This window comes from Crassostrea angulata, unplaced genomic scaffold (genome assembly GCF_025612915.1).
Source record: "Crassostrea angulata isolate pt1a10 unplaced genomic scaffold, ASM2561291v2 HiC_scaffold_78, whole genome shotgun sequence".
NCBI lineage: Eukaryota > Metazoa > Mollusca > Bivalvia > Ostreida > Ostreidae > Magallana > Magallana angulata.
Window position 1 is genome coordinate 10,731 of NW_026441633.1, and position 18,717 is coordinate 29,447.

General features: G+C 31.0%; 1 long non-coding RNA gene across 1 annotated transcript; it reads left to right on the forward strand.

Annotated features, from left to right (window-relative positions):
* The first annotated feature begins 2,255 nt into the window (after positions 1–2,255).
* LOC128169013 (uncharacterized) lies at positions 2,256–8,759 on the forward strand. Its single transcript, XR_008241490.1, has 4 exons — positions 2,256–2,807; positions 6,731–6,816; positions 7,794–7,889; positions 8,621–8,759. It is a non-coding gene; the product is annotated as an uncharacterized LOC128169013 (long non-coding RNA).
* Positions 8,760–18,717: the final 9,958 nt, after the last annotated feature.

Consider the following 18,717-nt stretch of genomic DNA (forward strand, 5'->3'; position numbering starts at 1 on the left):
GGAGGGGACAAGAAATGTATTTCATAATGTTTATATGATACTTGTGAAAAAAATTAATGCTACATGTATATGTGGGTGTAGCAGGCAGGAATCTAAAATAAAATTTTACCGGGGTGTCAACATTTGCCTTTTTCACACAAATATTTTCTTTTTAAGAAATTTTTAAACTGAATCACCTTAATTTTTTTTATGATACAAAATGCTAAGACAGCCGATGGAATGTGACTCTTTGCTAATATTACATGTGTTTAATTTCTTATGAACAAATCAATTCCTTTGGATACTCCCCTTCTTTGATATTAACAAAGGCAAAAGTCTGATCCAAAAATATAATTATAGAAAAAAGGATCGATGAATTGAACAATTTATTATAATTAGCATAACTTGCACATGTGCCCTAGTGCAAATAAAAAAAAGCAATAATACGTACCGCTTGCAGGTATCGGTATTTAACATAATTCTAAAAAATAGTTGATTTTGTAAAGGGTAACGTTTTTAAGCGTGTATCATATTGGAAAGATGTGCAAAAAGAGGACGTATAAAATGTCCATTGTTTACATGATCATTTCAAACAGTCAAACACCTGAAGGTGTGAACCCTTCACACCTGCAGGGTGGTGTGTGCATATACCCGACTGAAGCCATTGTTTAATTAGTGACACCAATCAGTTTCATTTCCTGTTTATATAAGATCGACTGGCAAAATTAATGTGAAATAAATGTGAGTTTTGACTACATGTAAAATTGTGCATTTTCATTTACACTTCGTGATGGATGTTTATACGAACTCACTTCGGGTAAGTACTCACTTTAAAGAATTACAAAACAATACCACTTATTTTATAACAAAATACTCGAAATAAAAAAAAAATGCAAATGAAAAAATATATACCCCGGACCTTTTATGTTAGGCGGACCTTTTCTTATACGGGCCGGACCCTTTTAGAGCGAAGGCGGACCTTGAACGTTAACATTTAGGGTCCGCCCCGGACCATTTTACAGGGCGGACCTTAAATTATACGACACCGGCCAGTGGTACCAGTTGTTTAATAGGTATGGTGGTGATTACGGTATCGATAAACAAGCGTCCCATTAACACATGCTCTTGTAATTTTATAGTTACTTCCCCTTGTGAACATGATTATTTCCCTTGTAAGAAGTACAGTCAACTCGTAACCAAACTGATTTGTAATCAAATAGTCGGATAGTCCGAGTGAAAAATAACTTCAAATTACATGATTATGCCCACAGTCATAACTTTTTAATATTGATATTCATTTCAATAAATATTGTCGGGTATGTCATATTATCAAATTACCATATTATCTACTGGTATAAGTATTTGTACTCACAGATGCTTGGGGACGGGACCCCCAACCCCCATATTCACCCCTCCCCCCCCCCCCCCCCCCACATTCACAAGTTATTTTTTCACCATTTGACACCTTATGAAATTAAAGAGACCATCATTTCCGGCCGGTCAGTACTTTTTCAGTTATGAGCCCGTCCTATGATATCGCGGTAGTTATATTATTTTATTAAAAAATCTATCAATACGAAAATATTTCCAGAAACTAATGTTTTGTGAGTTTATATACCTCAGTAATGTTTAACGTGTCTGTTTTCAATGTCTAAAAATATTCCGACATCAAATGTCAATTTCAGTGCGTGCTACTATAAGTAAACAGAAATACCGCGATACCATAGAACCAGTCTATATAATAGAAACAAGTATAAATAATTTAAGGATTTCCTAGCGAGGTGTCAAATTTTACAAGATGGTGTCTGCTGACATTGCAAATTCTTTGCTTTTTATACCAGGGGTATATATTTTATTTCTACATAGCTTTTGCGTTAATTGTGTTTTTTAAATGTAGCATAAATCAACATATAGTTAAAAATAAATGATAAAAAAATAACCCGAGAATGGAGGGGGGGGGGGAGCAATGATTAAACACACAAGTTTCAAATTTAATCAATGTTGATTATAATTTGTCCCAAGTTATTGCTTCCATCACTTTTTGATGATTTTTTATAAAAATACACCTACACTCAAATAGAAGTACAGTTGAAATTGATGAAATGGAAAATATATCCAAGATATCTCCATTCAATGACATAATTTTTCACTCATAAAAGTTCACAGGAAGGTAAATAAATTTCTTGCGGAAATTTATAATAGGAAATGTCTACATCTTTTCACCATCTGGAAATCACTTGGAATATATACCTTGCACAAATTTTTGTTATCCAGGCTATTTCATGGCTGGTGCAATGAAAAATCCCCATAGACTATTTTGAGTTGTATATTGAGATCTGAAGGGGCAAAAGCCAAAGGGGTGTTTCAAAACAGATAATCTGAAGATATTTCATATCTATTTTGAGGATGAACATAATTTGAGCACATAGGTATTTATGATTATCAAAATATCAAGAAAAAGTGAACGAAGAAAAAACTCGGGACAGAGTGTAGCTATTAACCAAGAATTGCTACCCATTATAGTCACAATCTGTGACCTATTGATTAAGAGTCGGCTTGGGTATACGAGTCGGTTTGGGTACGACTTGACTTGATTCCCGTTAGAGGCCTAGAATAACTCTTCAATGCCTGTATTTTGATTTATTTTCACTATTTTGATGAATAGGACCAGCATCGTGGCCACTTTTCAAGTTGAGAAAGATTGAGTTTCAGCAGGAAAAAATCTTAGAGGGGCAGAAGGAAATCATCGCTAAATACTCTCTGAAAGTAATCCATCGCAAAAGAAAGGAAATAAGACAGTTAAAATATGTGTACCCAGCCAAGTACATGTAAGTATATTTGATGTCATTAAAATATTGGTCTGATTTGCTATATTTAACATATAACCGCAAAAAAATACAGGGATGGGACAATACACCAGTGCATCACGGTATATACTTTGACAATATTTGGATCACTACATTTACCATTAATACAACGATACCGTAGTGAACTTTTTAGCTCACCTGAGCTGAAAGCTCAAGTGAGCTATTCTGATCACATTTTGTCCGTCGTCCGTCTGTCTGTCCGTCTGTAAACTTTTTACATTTTGAACTTCTTCTCTAAAACCGCTTATCCAATTTCAACCAAATTTGGCACAAAGCATCCTTATGTGAGGGCGAATATAAATTGCAAAAATAAAAGTCCGATCTGTATTCAAAGCGGAGAAAACCTTGAAAATGTAGAAAAAGGGGGGGTGCATTTTTAAAAATCTTCTTCTCAAGAACTACTGATTCCAATTCAACGTAGTTTAGCATAAATTATCCTTATGGGAAGGAAAATATAAATTGCAAAAATTAAGTGCTAATTCTGTGTCAAATTTGAGTTATTACGAAAATAATAATAAAGGAAATGGGTGTTTCAATCAGTTTAATAGCTTCGGGCTCGGCATCCGGTAAAATGGGTAGGCAAGACTTGGTCTGGGCAAAACAAAGATTGGCAGATATTAATCTGCCAATCTCATTAAAATATCAGGATATTTGATGGACTAGTATATTTGTATTCGCTGTAAATATTGCTGCAAAATAATGCGTATTTGGAATTGACGATTGTCGATCTGCCTTGGCTTTTATTTTGCATACCCATTTTACCTAGACTCGTATTCCATACATCTAAAACGAGGTTCTTTGTTTAAAGCAGCCATGACATTATAAGAAAAAGGGTCGATCTGACTATGATGAATTTGCTTGTTGTGCAACAGTTCGCGTATGAAGGGAAATTTTTGAAACATGCAAAATATATCGTTGCCGATTTTGTGAAGTAAATTGAGGCTAAATATTTCAATGCGTTGACAGTTTTCACACATGACGTTGGTGTTAGCTTGTTCCGATTTTCGTTTCGTTTTCATTATTTCTGCTTGTAACCTGGGAACAATCGTCTGTATTATTTCGTGATTTTTACGTATCAAATCAAACAGAGACTTTGGTAAATCAAACAGTTAACTGTTTACCTGCGCAAATTAAGCAAAATCTGATGTATTAAAAAATAATGAAATACAATTCATTCTACCGGTAATTCGATCGGCATTATCTTTTGCGTAATGGTAGATTAATGCAATAGGTTTTGTTGCGATGCTCGGCATTTTCTCGAGTTTATTCAATTTAAATAAAGTTTGACATTGCTGACGGAAATATGTAGGTATATACATGTATCTATATGATTCATTTCGAAAAAATAAATTGTGTTCTTTATTTGTTATAGTGAATGTTTCTTGTGTTTAATTGTTTTCAATTTCTAATAACTAACCATATTTGAGTGTTAAGCTTCAAATTATAAGCAAGATACAGAGATTTGCTCACAATTCTATGTTTGTACACAGATCTTAAAAACTAAAGATTAAAAAAGTAAAAAATTTGTCAATATTTATTGAGAAAATTTTCAAAGTCTGTTCGTTCAGAAACCAACTTTAACATCTTATTGTATTGTAAACTTAACATTTTTTCGTCATTATTACTCCTACTGTACATGTGATCCTTCACTGTGTTTGTGTACATTTGTATAAACTGATTTTGAACCTCAAATACCAGTGAACTGGTATTGAGTGAATAAAAGAATATAAAATCTAAGGCCATTCTTTTTTTCCATTTTAAATGCTGAATAGGAAATACCAAGTTAAAAATCATAAGCTGAATGTAATAAACTCATGTGAACAAAATATGAATCAAACCTAGGCGAACTGTGAGCTCTGTATCTTGCTTATAATTCTACAATTGACGCTGAAATTTTGGTTGAACATTAGAAAATCTCTATGAATTAGAGTATGTTAAATACTTGTACAAACAAAATAAAATAATGATACTGTGAAATCATTAGATTTCGTGGTGGCTCATTTTTCGTGGAATTCTTGGGTACCTCTCATCCACGAAATAACATCCTTCACGAATTGATGAATTAGGGTAATAAAGTCATATTCCCTTTTGTAGATATATATGAAAACACGAAATTACGTCCCCACGAATCTGTAAAATTTAAGTCATCCACGAAAATTGGCCCCCACGAAATTTAATGATTCCACAGTATTCTGTATATATCTACTCTCCCTCTCTTTATACAATAAATAATGTGAAATCTACATCAATTTTGATAGTTTTTCAGACACGAGTAAATAAAAACGACATCTTTAAAACAGTTTCCATATTTCTGACACATTTCTGTTGCGGGGATAAAGTAATTATCGCTATTCCTAAGAATATCACAGCGGAAAATTATCCTGGTTTGTACGCGAAGTAAATAACAGTCATTTAATTGTAATGGAGAAGACAAATAAAATTTTTGAATGTTTTTAATTTGAGAAATTTTGCACATTGAGGTACAATTTTCTTCTTCACATCTATACATGTAGGGTTTTTAAAATAAAAAACAATAACTATTATTTTTTTTTAAAACAATAACTAGTAAGTAGTGAGTAGTTGATGAAAAAAATGTAACTATATGCACTCATATATTTTGATCGCTTTACAAAGTGGGGGGGGGGGGGGGCAGAACGAAAATATAGGGATTTGGAAGTTAACAACTTAACAGTATACCTCTACCAAATGTTTAGTTTTATATCTTGCGTAGAATTTTCTTATTCTGGTAAAAAATAGTATTTCATGAAGGTACAATGTCAAAGATTACATGTATACAAAAAAAGTGTAAAATTCGAATACTTTACAATATTTATTTTTTGTTTTTCTACCGAGGGACCATATGGCACAATATCTTTTGAACGCCCATTGTTGCTCAGGTGAGCGATGTGGCCCCATGGGCCTCTTGTTTTATATTTTCATAAAATATCCGAGCTTCATATTCCAGCTATTTTAAGTCCGCGCGCCTAATATGAAAGTACAAAGATGGCAGAAAACCTCATAAAGTTGTCAAATCGATTCAAGCTAAATCTGGAGTGTGGAAAACTTTCGGATTACTTGTTTATGAAAAGTAGTGAATACAAGACGAAAGTAATTTGTAAATTGTTCAACGTTCATTTTAAATATAATGAAATCACTTTGGACATGTGGTAATACATAGACTGATTCAATAAATTTTAAGCCCTTATTCATGTTTTCATTAAGTTGCAATGTATCGTGATATGCATCATATCGCATCTCATGTATCGTGATTTGTACCAAATCTGCTAAGTAAAGTATCGTCCCAGCCCTGAAAAAATTCATGACTGAATTGAAGCTGCAGAATTTTTTTTTCAGTGATTAATCTATTGTAGCTTTTTGTTTAAATGTTTTTTGAATTAGGTTTTGCTGGAATCTTGTTTGGGTGGGGGTGGGGGGCTAAGAATTAGAGAATTATGTGGTACATTCTCTGACAAAAACAGGAATTAAAACAGTAGGCTTCATCTGAACACAACATTTTACAAAGCTTTGGCTAAAATAAATAAAAGAATTGGGTGATCAAGCCTTTCATTTTTGTTGTACACCTGATTTCCACACCTAAAACTCATGATGTTCTGTATACCTTACTGATTTTTTTTTCTTTGCATGTTTGAATGTAATATTGCTGAGACATAACATACATATATTTGATAAGCATAAATGTTGTGTCTGGCTTATATATTAATATATATTCAATCATTTGTACACATCCAAAATTTTTGTTAATTGTTTTATACAGGCTTATACTGTAATGTACATGTGGAGCGTATTGAGAGGAGTTATCTCAATATCAGCAACTTTATAATTGTTTGGCCTTGGTATGATATTTTGTGAATGCATACTTTCAGATTGCTGTGCATGATGGATACTCCCATGGAATTTCCGTAGGATTGTAGTGAAAAATGAAATCTGATGATGGAAACCAAATATTGAAGTAAAACTTTTTAAAGAATTAATAACTTAGACCACACCAATAAAAAATTTTGTTTCAGCAGGGTTCGACACTAACCTTAGTCCGTTAGTCACAGACTAATAGATTTTCTTACGGATTAACAAAATTTCTGTCTAGTCAGTCCGGTCAAACTAATAAAAAGTTTTGCTTAAAAAATGTGTAAATTAACGATGTGTGATTGTCGAAATTTTAATGGAAAACCCTGACTGTATTTTTATTATCTAGCATATGATACATTGCAGTGATTATAGAGTTACCAAGCAAAACAACAGAGGTATGCAGGATATTATGGGTGACTTGATTATTTCTTTGCCGTAAGGGGATGTCCGAGAAAATTAATAGGTTACAAGCACACGTGTTCACAACAACAGCTTCGAAAAGGACGCTTATGTGTTCTTAAAAAATATAGGTGAAACGAATCTCCTGTGAGTTGTTTAATTTAAATGAATTGTTTTACGTTAAATAATTTGTGATAAATTGCTTATTATTTTAAACAGATTTTTAAAGAACTTAGACAATGAAAAGAACAAGGTAGCTCATAGCCTGGATCTAATATGCATAGATCTATTTATAACATCTGTAATGGCGACATACACCTAGTACACAGAGATAGTGAATACGCAGCTCATTGCTATGTACTGCATAGCACAATACAACTAAACATGTGCAACACCTGTAAGAAAAACATTATAGTGTATATTATGCACCCCTTTCTTACAAATGCTATTTAAAAACTCCATACTATATATAAGGCAAATACGGTAATGCTTTTTAATTTATTTCTGACGGGCACATAAAATTGCCTGCGGACTAGTTAAAATGAACAGGCACTAGTCCGGCTGGACTAATGCATCAAACAGTTAGTGTCGAACCCTGCTGTTTGTCAGATCCCGCGCTCTTGTATTTAAATAAAACTTTACAAATAATATTCTAATTTTTGTTGCAATGTTATATTTCAGATGCAATAAACAGATATTTCCTGTCTATGCAAGATAAAGGAAGGAGAGAGTAGATTCTTTCAAGAAAGGAATGGATCTGTATCAAAGGAAACAAGGGTATGCCCAATTATATGCACTGCATGTTTTGAGAGTCTAGACCATACATATGTTCAAATGTCCCTGTTTACAACTGCCAAAATCATGAACTTGTATTGAAGTTCTAATTTATGCTGTATTATATACAGTGACTGTTCTATTGATTTAACTTATCTTTTAAGAATAATAAAGAGTTTTGATGTATAAATCGCATTTGCAGATAAGGCAAGAATTAACAGAAATGTAAATACTTGTTATTATGCCCCCTTCAGACAAGGGAGGGAATACTACATTGCTGTTGTTGATCGGCCGGTCCACCAACAATTTCCTTTAACACAGAGGTTGCTCCTATTGATATGAAATTTGACACAGATTCATCATAATAATATTTAGGTCAAGTTTGATTTAGAGTCTAATTGAGCTATTTTTGACAGAGTTATGCCCCTTGGATATGGGAAAATCCCTATTATTTGCTTTTTCGTTCATTTCTCCAAGGAAGAAGGGGACAATTGTGTTTCACACATATCTCTTGTTTTTTGAAATATATAGTCTCATAACTGCAATAGTGTGTGCAGACAAATTTTCATGATGCACAAACGCCTGTTACTCCTCTTTCAAAAAGCAATGATTTAATGCTTAAATAAATTGTCTGAGGAATTTAAAAGGAAAGCCTGAACATTTTACAATGTTGGCTTTTTAAAGACAATATGTGTGTATAAACATGTGTATTTATGTGTGTATATATGTTGTAGAAAATGGAAGTTATACTATAGACAGGCTGTATTTAAACAAAAGACCTCCTGGGATGAGGAGAAAAAGAAACAAGTAGAACCTGTATTTCTTGTCGAGTACTTGATGATGTCATCAGAATATGAAAATGATTGGGAAGATGACACAATATATGAAATCACATCTCTAAAGTGGCGCTCTGACGAATGTTTAATTGGACACCAAAAGTTCTGCTCTGAAATCCAAATGTTCAAAAAGGCAAAGTATAAGACGTATAAGGACCAACAATGAATCATCTAGAGACAAACCAGAAAATATATCAAATGAACAGAAATGGGCCATTTGAGATTTTTAAAAGAGTTGCAACTGTCATGTATAATTAGCTCACCTAAGCTGAAAGTTATTATATGGTTTTACTGATATGCAAGCATTTTGACATATACATTGTTGATTGTATAAAATTGTTAACTCCGTCCCATGGACAATTTTTGTTCCTCGCTAGAGGTTCATATTTTGATGTAGGTTTATTATCCATGTATAAAGAGTTGTTTAACACTTCTTGAGAACTGCAAAGCTCAATATGTGATATGACTATAAAATCATTGCAAAATAGCTTGATGTATTGTTGTAGTATGATGAACCTAAAAATATGCTGGGTATTTTTTTAAATACAGGATCTGATATTACTTGTTCAACTCATACTGTTATATAAAGGAATATTCATTGTGTATTTTTTTATTGTTGAATTTTTTTTATGCTGATCAATTACAGATTAAATTTGGCCATTATGATTTTCAATTTTTGTCATGTTGGCATGTAACCAAGTCATACTTTTTTTATCTCAATTTATTTACAAATATGTTTAAGTTTATTTCCAGTAATTAGTGCATACATCTCTATAGCATAATAGAACTGAAGACAATAGGAAGTTATTTATTTTTAAAGGGAGCTCTGTTGGCAGTTAGTTGCAGATCTTGATACCCAAGTAAGAGAAAGGTGGCGTCTCTGACCGATCCTTTTGCTCTTGCTTGTGGGCGAGTGAGGCTTCCCTGTCAAAGGCTTGTATAAGTTTAAAATCATATATCAAATTATAAACTAAACACATATATGAGTGATATAAAGTGGTTATTTTAATGAATATTTTATCATAATATGTTTCTTTTGTTCTAAGTAAAGAGTTAAAGACTAGATTTTTGATAATTTATTGAGTAAAGAGTAGTTTTTATGGACATCTAGGCAGTTATACAGGACTTTTTGTATGTATATCTTTCAGAGCTTGTTCCTGAAACTTGGACGTAGACTAGAAAATTTACGGAAAAAATACAATTTTTATCTCAAGTTATTTTAATCTACATATTTGTACAAGTTTCACTTATATAATTTATTAACTTAATTAGCTCTATAGTGAACAAAATTTGTTGTTAAAAATATACAGGAGACAATGCAAGAGTATTTTGAAAGGGCTTTGCTGGCAGTAAGTTGCAGATCTTGATACCTAAGTAAGAGAAAGGTGGTGTCTCTGACCGATCCTTTTGCTCTTGCTTGTGGGCGAGTGAGGCTTCCCTATCAGTTTCTTACAGATGCAAGGAATAAACAAACAAGACTTGATAAGACATTTCTGAGTAAAATAATGAGGAACTGTTTTCTTTTTATGATAAGTAAGATTGAGTTGAATATTTATAGTGTCATAACTATATTTTACATTCTGTACATGCATATGCCAGGTCTTATTTCAGACCTTAATAGGATAGACTAGAAGAATTTTTATTGAAAGTGAATTTTAAGCAGGAGACAATGAAAGAGTATTTTGAAAGGGCTTTGCTGGCAGTAAGTTGCAGATCTTGATACCCAAGTAAGAGAAAGGTGGTGTCTCTGACCGATCCTTTTGCTCTTGCTTGTGGGCGAGTGAGGCTTCCCTGTCAGTTTCTTACAGATGCAAGAAATAAACAATACTTGATAAGACATTTCTGAGTAAAATATTGGGGAAACTGTTTTCTTTTTATGATAAGTAAGATTGAGTTGAATTTTTATAGTGTCATAACTTTTTTAAATTTTGTACATGCATATGCTTGATCTTATTCCAGACCTTATTAGGATAGACTAGAAGAATTTTATTGAATTTCCATGATTTAAATTTACCATTTTGCCAAATTTTGATAATCAATTATTGTTTGCATTGGAAGTTTGTGTAAATTAAAATTACTTTATATACGTTCCAAAATGTTAACTGAATAGTCTGGTCATTAGAATATGTATTTTTCTTTTCTGTATAATAAATTTTCAATATTATAATGTAAAACCTAAGGAATTATTTTTAAAATCACATGAAGTGTTTAAAATTAGAGATGCACATGTACATCCTATTATTGAACAATTTGTTCATTCAATTTAGTATAATTTGGTATTTGTATGCATCATATACCGGTATATAAATATATAGGGTTTTTTCAATGCTATTACATATAATATGATTGTTAATATATATCTTCTCTGAAGTGGTTTTCATGGAAACTCTTATCTATTTGCAGTTATGAACTATAGAGTATGTATGTAGTATGTATGTTTCTATGAAAACATGCTATTTTCAAAATACATGTACTAGGAAAGAGAATTTGTGTGTGCGTGTGTATGTATTTTAGTGACCAGTAAATAAGTAAAAAAAATTTGATTACTTCAGTATTGTCAACTTTCAACAATTGCTTTTCTTTATCCACATGCATTATATAGAAAAACTGACTTTGTGTTGTAATTTATGTTGTATATGAAAATACGCAAGTTAAGCTAGAATTTGTTATTTGCAGACCATGCAGCAATTTTTATGGGTCTGTTTCAGTTGTGTGTTTTTTTCCTACTAGTCCATATAGATTCCATTATTTCCATTTAATGTGTATTAGCCTGCATTTGCTTAAGTCAAATGTGCATTTCACAATTCCAAATTTGGACATTTTACCTAAGTATTTTTTAAGAACTATATCAGAAATTGTAATGGCATCCATTCCATATGTATCTGATCATGACGTACGTATTGTAATTTTCTAAATTGTGACTTTTATGCTTAAAACTTTCAAATGTTTTGCTCTGTAAGAATACATGTATTTATTTTTTTACATCATTGAGACTTTAACATGCAATAAAATCGAATCTTAAGTGGACTTGTGTGTGATTTTAATTTTCAAAAATGATAGCAAAAACAATTTCAAAGAAAACAACTGGATGTTTGAAGTAATATAAAGATGTATGCGGTGGTATAATTATTTAATTAAACGAAAATAATAATGACGTAAAATATATACAATTCCAGTTTATATTGGCAGGTTTAATCAAAACATTATCGTCGCATAAACAAGAGGTATAATGTAAGTTGATAAAAGCGTTTATTTGAATGTTTTAGGAAGTTTAAGATATCCGTATATAATTTAATTTTTGACAGTTTATAATGTAAAATGTAAATTAAACGAGAACAAATAATGAATTAAAATTCAACATTAAATTTTATTAACCAAACAAATTTAATATATCCATTAAACTTAATTTTTTTAGCATGTTTAATGAAAATTATATGTTTTATATACAAGAGGTATAATGTTAGTTTACGGAACACTTAAATCTGTACGTATGAGTAAGTTTACAATTTTTCCGACATTATTAAATTTGTTCTTTTACGGAATCCAGTAAACTCATATTAAATGCTAATTATTTTTAAACGTTTTCGGACACACAATATGTAATACTACATACTTAAATTTTAAATAATCGTAACGTTTAAATTGCATTTAAGGTGAAATTAAACGCGACTTTTCGTGCAGTGAATGGTATTTTATCCTTTGTTTTGATGTGTATTAGGATAAAATAGGGTAGACATTTTAATACTTAAAGTTTTAGTGGGGGTCAGGAGAGATTTAGTATACCAAATATTTAACGTTCAATTGAAATTTTTGGGCATTCTCTGGGGGGTATAAAGTCATAATACAGGGGTATTTCATTATACTAATGGTGTAAAATCTTTTGTTTTCATGTGTACTAGGATAAAATAGGGCAGAAATTTTAATACTAAAAGATTTAGTGGGGGTCAGGAGGGATTTAGTATTCATTATATTTAACGATCAATGGAAATTTTTGGGTATTCTCACAGGGGTATAAATTCATAATACATGGGTATTTATTTAAGTTAAAGGTATTTTATTCTTTGTTTTGATGTGTATTGGGATAAAATAGGGTATAAATATTAATACTTAAAGGTTTAGTGGGGGTCAGGAGGGATTTAGTATACCAAATATTTAACGTCAAATGGAAATTTTTGGGCATTCTCTGGGGGGTATAAATTCCTAATACAGAGATACTTCTTTATATTAATGGTGTTAAATCTTTTGTTTTCATCTGTACTTGGATAATATAGGGTACAAATATTCATACTTAGAGGTATAGTGGGGGTCAGGAGGGATTAAGTATGCTTTATATTTAACGTTCAATGGAAATTTTTGGGTATTCTCAGGGGGGTATAAATTCATATTGCAGGGCTTTTTCTTTAAACTGATGCTTCTAAATCCTTTGTTTTAATGTGTATTATGATAAAATAGGGTAAATATATTAATACTTATAGGTTTAGTGGGGGTCAGGAGGGATTTAGTATTCATTATATTTAACGTGAAATGGAAATTGTTGGGTATTCTCAGAGGAGTTTAAATTCATAATACAGGGGTATTTCTTTAAGCTAATGGTATTTTATCTTTTGTTTTGATGTGTATTAGAATAAAATAGGGTAGAAATGTCAATACTTAAAGGTTTAGTGGGGGTCAGGAGGGATTAAGTATACCAAATATTTAACATTCAATGAAAATTTTTGGGCATTTTCTGAGGGGTATAAAGTCATAATACAGGGGTATTTCTTTATACTATTGGTGTTAAATCTTTTGTTTTAATGTGTACTAGGATGAAATAGGGCAGAAATTTTAATACTAAAAGATTTAGTGGGGGTTAGAAGGGATTTAGTATTCATTATATTTAACGTTCAATGGAAATGTTTGGGTATTCTAAGAAGGGTATAAATTCATAATACAGGGGTATTTCTTTGAACTAATGGTATTTTTACCTTTGTTTTGATGTGTATTAGGATAAATTAGGGTTGAAATATTGATACTTACAGATTTAGAGGGTTTCCGAAGGGATTTAGTATACCATATATTTAACGTCAAATGGAAATTTTTAGGTATTCTCACAGGGGTATAAATTCATAATACAAGGGTATTTCTTTAAGCTAATGGTATTTTATCCTTTGTTTTGATGTGTATTAGGATAAAATAGGGTAGAATTTTTAATACTTAAAGGTTTAGTGGGGGTCAGGAGAGATTTAGTATACCAAATACTTAACGTTCAATGGAAATTTTTGGGCATTCTCTGGGGGGTATAAATTCATAGTACAAGGGTATTGCTTTGTACTAATGGTGTTAAATCTTTTGTTTTCATGTGTACTAGGATAAAAAAGGACAGACATTTTAATACTAAAAGATTTAGTTGGGGTCAGGAGGGATTTAGTATACCAAATATTTAACGTTCAATGGAAATTTTTGGGCATTTTCTGGGGGGTAGTAATTCATAATACAGGGGTATTTGTTTAAACTAATGCTGCTAAATCCTTTGTTTTAATGTGTTTTAGGATAAAGTAGCCTAGAAATATTTATACTCACAGGTTTAGTGGGGGTCAGGAGGGATTTAGTTGGCTTCATATTTTACGTCAAATGGAAATTTTGGGGTATTCTCAGGGGGGTTTAAATTCATAATACATGGGTATTTATTTAAACTAATGCTGCTTCTTCCTTTGTTTTGATGTGTATTAGGAGAAAATAGGGTATAAATATTAATACTTAAAGGTTTAGTGGGGGTCAGGAGGGATTTAGTATACCATATATTTGTCGTCAAATGAAAATTTAGGAGTGTACTCAGGGGGGTATAAATTCATAATCAAGCGATAGTTCTTTGCTCTAGTGGTTCTTATTCCTTTGTTATAATGTGTATTAGGATAAATTAGGGTTGAAATGTTCATACTTTGAGATTTATTTGGGGTCAGAATGAATTAAGTGTACTATATTATTTTCGGTAATTTGAAAATTATAGGTTCTCTTAGTTGGGTATAAATTTATAACAGAGGGGTAATTCTTTTAACTAAAGGTCTTAATTCCTTTGTATTGATGTGTATTAAGGTAAATAAGGGTTGAAATATTGGTATTCAAAGATTAGAGGGTTTCCGAAGGGATTTAGTATGCCCTATATTTAATGTCAAATTGAAATTTATTGGTATAATGAGGGGGGTATAAATTCATAATCAAGAGATAGTCCTTTGCTCTAGTGGTTCTTATTCCTTCGTTATAATGTGTATTAGGATAAATTAGGGTTGAATTGTTCATACTTTGAGATTTATTGGGGGTCAGATAGGATTTATTATACCATCTTTTTTCCGGTAAATAAAAAATCATAGGTTTTCTTAGGTGGGTATAAATTCATAACAGAGGGGTATTTCTTTTAACTAATGGTCCTTATTCCTTTTTATTGATGTGTATTAAGGTAAATAAGGGTTGAAATATTGGTTTTCAAAGATTAGAGAGTTTCCAAAGGGATTTAGTATGCCCTATATTTAACGTCAAATTGAAATTTATTGGTATAATGAGGGGGTATAAATTCATAACAGAGGGGTAATTCTTTTAACTAAGGGTCCTATATCCTTTGTATATATGTTTATTAGGACAAATAATGCTTGAAATATTGATACCTAAGATTTAGAGGGTTTCCGAAGGGACTTACTATGCCCAATATTTAACGTCAAATTGAAATTTAATGGCTTTTTCAAGTGGGTCAAATTTTTTTCAGAGGGTTTAACTGTAGAGTTTTTCAGTTATAATCTCTTAAGGGCTTCACAATAAACAATAAATCATGTAGAAATCAACAATATGATGCTTATTTTTAGTTTACACCCTGCGCAGTATGCACTTTATTTTATCCAAAATTGAAAAAAATGGGTCTACTCCAAGGTCCCTTAAACTTTTAAAGGGCTTTAATTGTGAAATTCATTTGTTATATTCTCTTGAATACATGTAATTAAAGAATAAATCAGGCAGAAATTAATATTTACAAGGAGCATTACAAATTTAGACCCCATACAGTATGTGCTTTATTTGACCAAAAGTAGAGAAATATGGGCTTACTCGAGGGGGTCCAATTTTTTTCAGAGGCTTTAACTGTGAAATATATTAGTAATAATCTCTTAAGAACTTTACAATAAACAATAAATCATGAAGAAAATGTCCATTTGATACAATATTTCATGAATTTCTTTAAAATAAATCTCTGGGGTTTAGAGGACCAAAATATTGGATTAAGTTACAAGTAACACTTTTTTTGTAGGGACCATAAATTCTTGTGATTATGGCAATAAGAGTAACTGGAAATAAATCAAATATTCCTATTCTATTTCAGTGTTATTCTACACCAATTACAACAGAGAAATAGGCCCAAAACACTAGCCGGAAATTATCGGGTTCGAGATTCGATCGGGCTCGGTGTTGAAGAAAAACATTTGTGACAAAATGATTTCAAGGTGACATGGATTATACTTGTGTTTTGGGATTAAATTAGACTAATGCAAGGTAGGTTTGCATAAAATAAGTGTAAATAATTGTTCTTTATACTGTACTTGATTGTTTTGTCAACTGTTGATCCCGTAGTTGTTTATTTACAACATATAATTGACGAATGTTATATGTACATTGTGTACAATACATGTTGGGTGTCAAGCGTTTAAACTAAATGTAGTTACACATCTTAAACTGTTATTATAGGTTCTTTTAAGTGTTATCGATGAAATATACTATTCAGAATAATGTTGTAAACTTCATACAATGACGAACGAATATACAGAAAAGTGTGTATGTGAGACATTTACAAAAAATGTTGTTAAGTCTTTTGTAATCAATGATTGTACCCTTATTTATCTTTAATGATATTAATACACAGAAATAATCTCCTTAAGTGCAAGTAAACTCCTTTTATTATAAAATTATACCCCATCAGGGAGCTGAATAATTTTGGTTTAACGTGAACAAATCAGTAAAGTAAAACACTAAGAAAACCCTCCAAAATCTTTTCGGATCAATATTTGCACCCTTATTTATCCGTTAATACATTCCTACAAAGAAATAATCGGTGTTAATTTAAGGACAAATATTTCTACAAAGAAATTACATCCCTGGAAAGAAACCAATATTCTTAATTTTAATGTTAAAATATTAGTTAAATATAGGATGTAGTTAAATGCTCCGGAAGCCCCCTAAAACTTTTGGGATCAATAATAACACCCGTATTTCTCCTTTGATACATTAATACAAAGAAAAAATCAGCATTAGTTTCAGATAAAATTCTTTTATAAAATAAATTACACCCCCTGAGAAAACTCAAAATATTCTGTTTATCGTTAAAAAAATCAGTAGACTTAATTAGTTTGGAAACTCCCTAAATCTTTTGATATGAATACTTACACCCTTATATATCCTTGATTACATGAATACAAAGAAATAAACAAAATCAGTTAAATGAAAAATCACTTTATTAAAAAATGACATCCTCAGGAAGGAACCCATATTCTTCATTTTAATGTTCAAAAATAGGTATAGTTAAACGCTAAGTAGACCCCCAAAAACTTTTGGGATTAACACTTACACCATCAATTCTCCTTTAGTGCATTCAAACAAAGAAATAATCAGCTTTAGTTTCAGGAAAAATCCTTTTATTGAGAAATAACACCCCCTGAGAAAACTCAAAATTTTCATTTTATCGTTAAAAAATCAGTGTAGTAAATCAGTTAGGAAACTCCTTAATCTTTTGGTATGAATACTTACACCCTTATATATCTTTAATTACATGAATACAAAGAAATAAACAGCAATAGTTTTAGGCAAAATCATTTTATTAAGAAATAACACCCCCATGAAGGAGCCCATATTATTCATTTTAACGTTAGCAAATGGATATACTTAAACGCTTAAGAGACTTCATAAATGTTTAAAAATTAATACTTACACCCTAATTTATCCTTTAATACATGAATACAAAGAAATAATTAGCATTAGCTTTAGGCAAAATCCTTTTATAAAGAAATATCACCCCCTGAGAAAACTCATAATTTTCTGTTTATCGTTAAAAATTCAGTATATTAAATCATGAAGGAAACTCCTTAATCTTTTGGTATGAATACTTACACCCTTATATATCCTTAATTACATAAATACAAAGAAATAAACAGCAATTGTTTTAGGCAAAATCATTTTATTAAGAAATAACACCCCCATGAAGGAACCCATATTATTCATTTTAACGTTAACAAATGGATATACTTAAACGCTTAAGAGACTCCATAAACGTTTAAAAATTAATACACCCCAATTTGTCCTTTAATACATGAATACAAAGAAATAATTAGCTTTAGCTTTAGGCAAAATCCTTTTATAAAGAAATAACACCCCCTGAGAAAACTCATAATTTTCTGTTTATCGTTAAAAATTCAGTATATTAAATCATTAAGGAAACTCCCTAAATCTTTTGGTATGAATGCTAACACCCTTATATATCCTTAATTACATGAATACGAAGAAATAAACAAAATCAGTTAAATGAAAAATCACTTTATTAAAAAATGACATCCTCAGGAAGGAACCCATATTCTTCATTTTAACATTCAAAAATAGGTATAGTTAAACGCTTAGAAGACCCCCAAAAACTTTTGGGATTAAGACTTACACCATCAATTCTCCTTTAGTGCATTCAAACAAAGAAATAATCAGCTTTAGTTTTAGGAAAAATCCTTTTATTGAGAAATAACACCCCCTGAGAAAACTGAAAATTTTCATTTTATCGTTAAAAAATCAGTGTAGTAAATCAGTTAGGAAACTCCTTAATCTTTTGGTATGAATACTTACACCTTTTTAATCTTTAATTATATGAATACAAAGAAATAAACAGCAATAGTTTTAAGCAAAATCATTTTATTAAGAAATAACACCCCCATGAAGGAGCCCATATTATTCATTTTAACGTTAGCAAATGGATATACTTAAACGCTTAAGAGACTTCATAA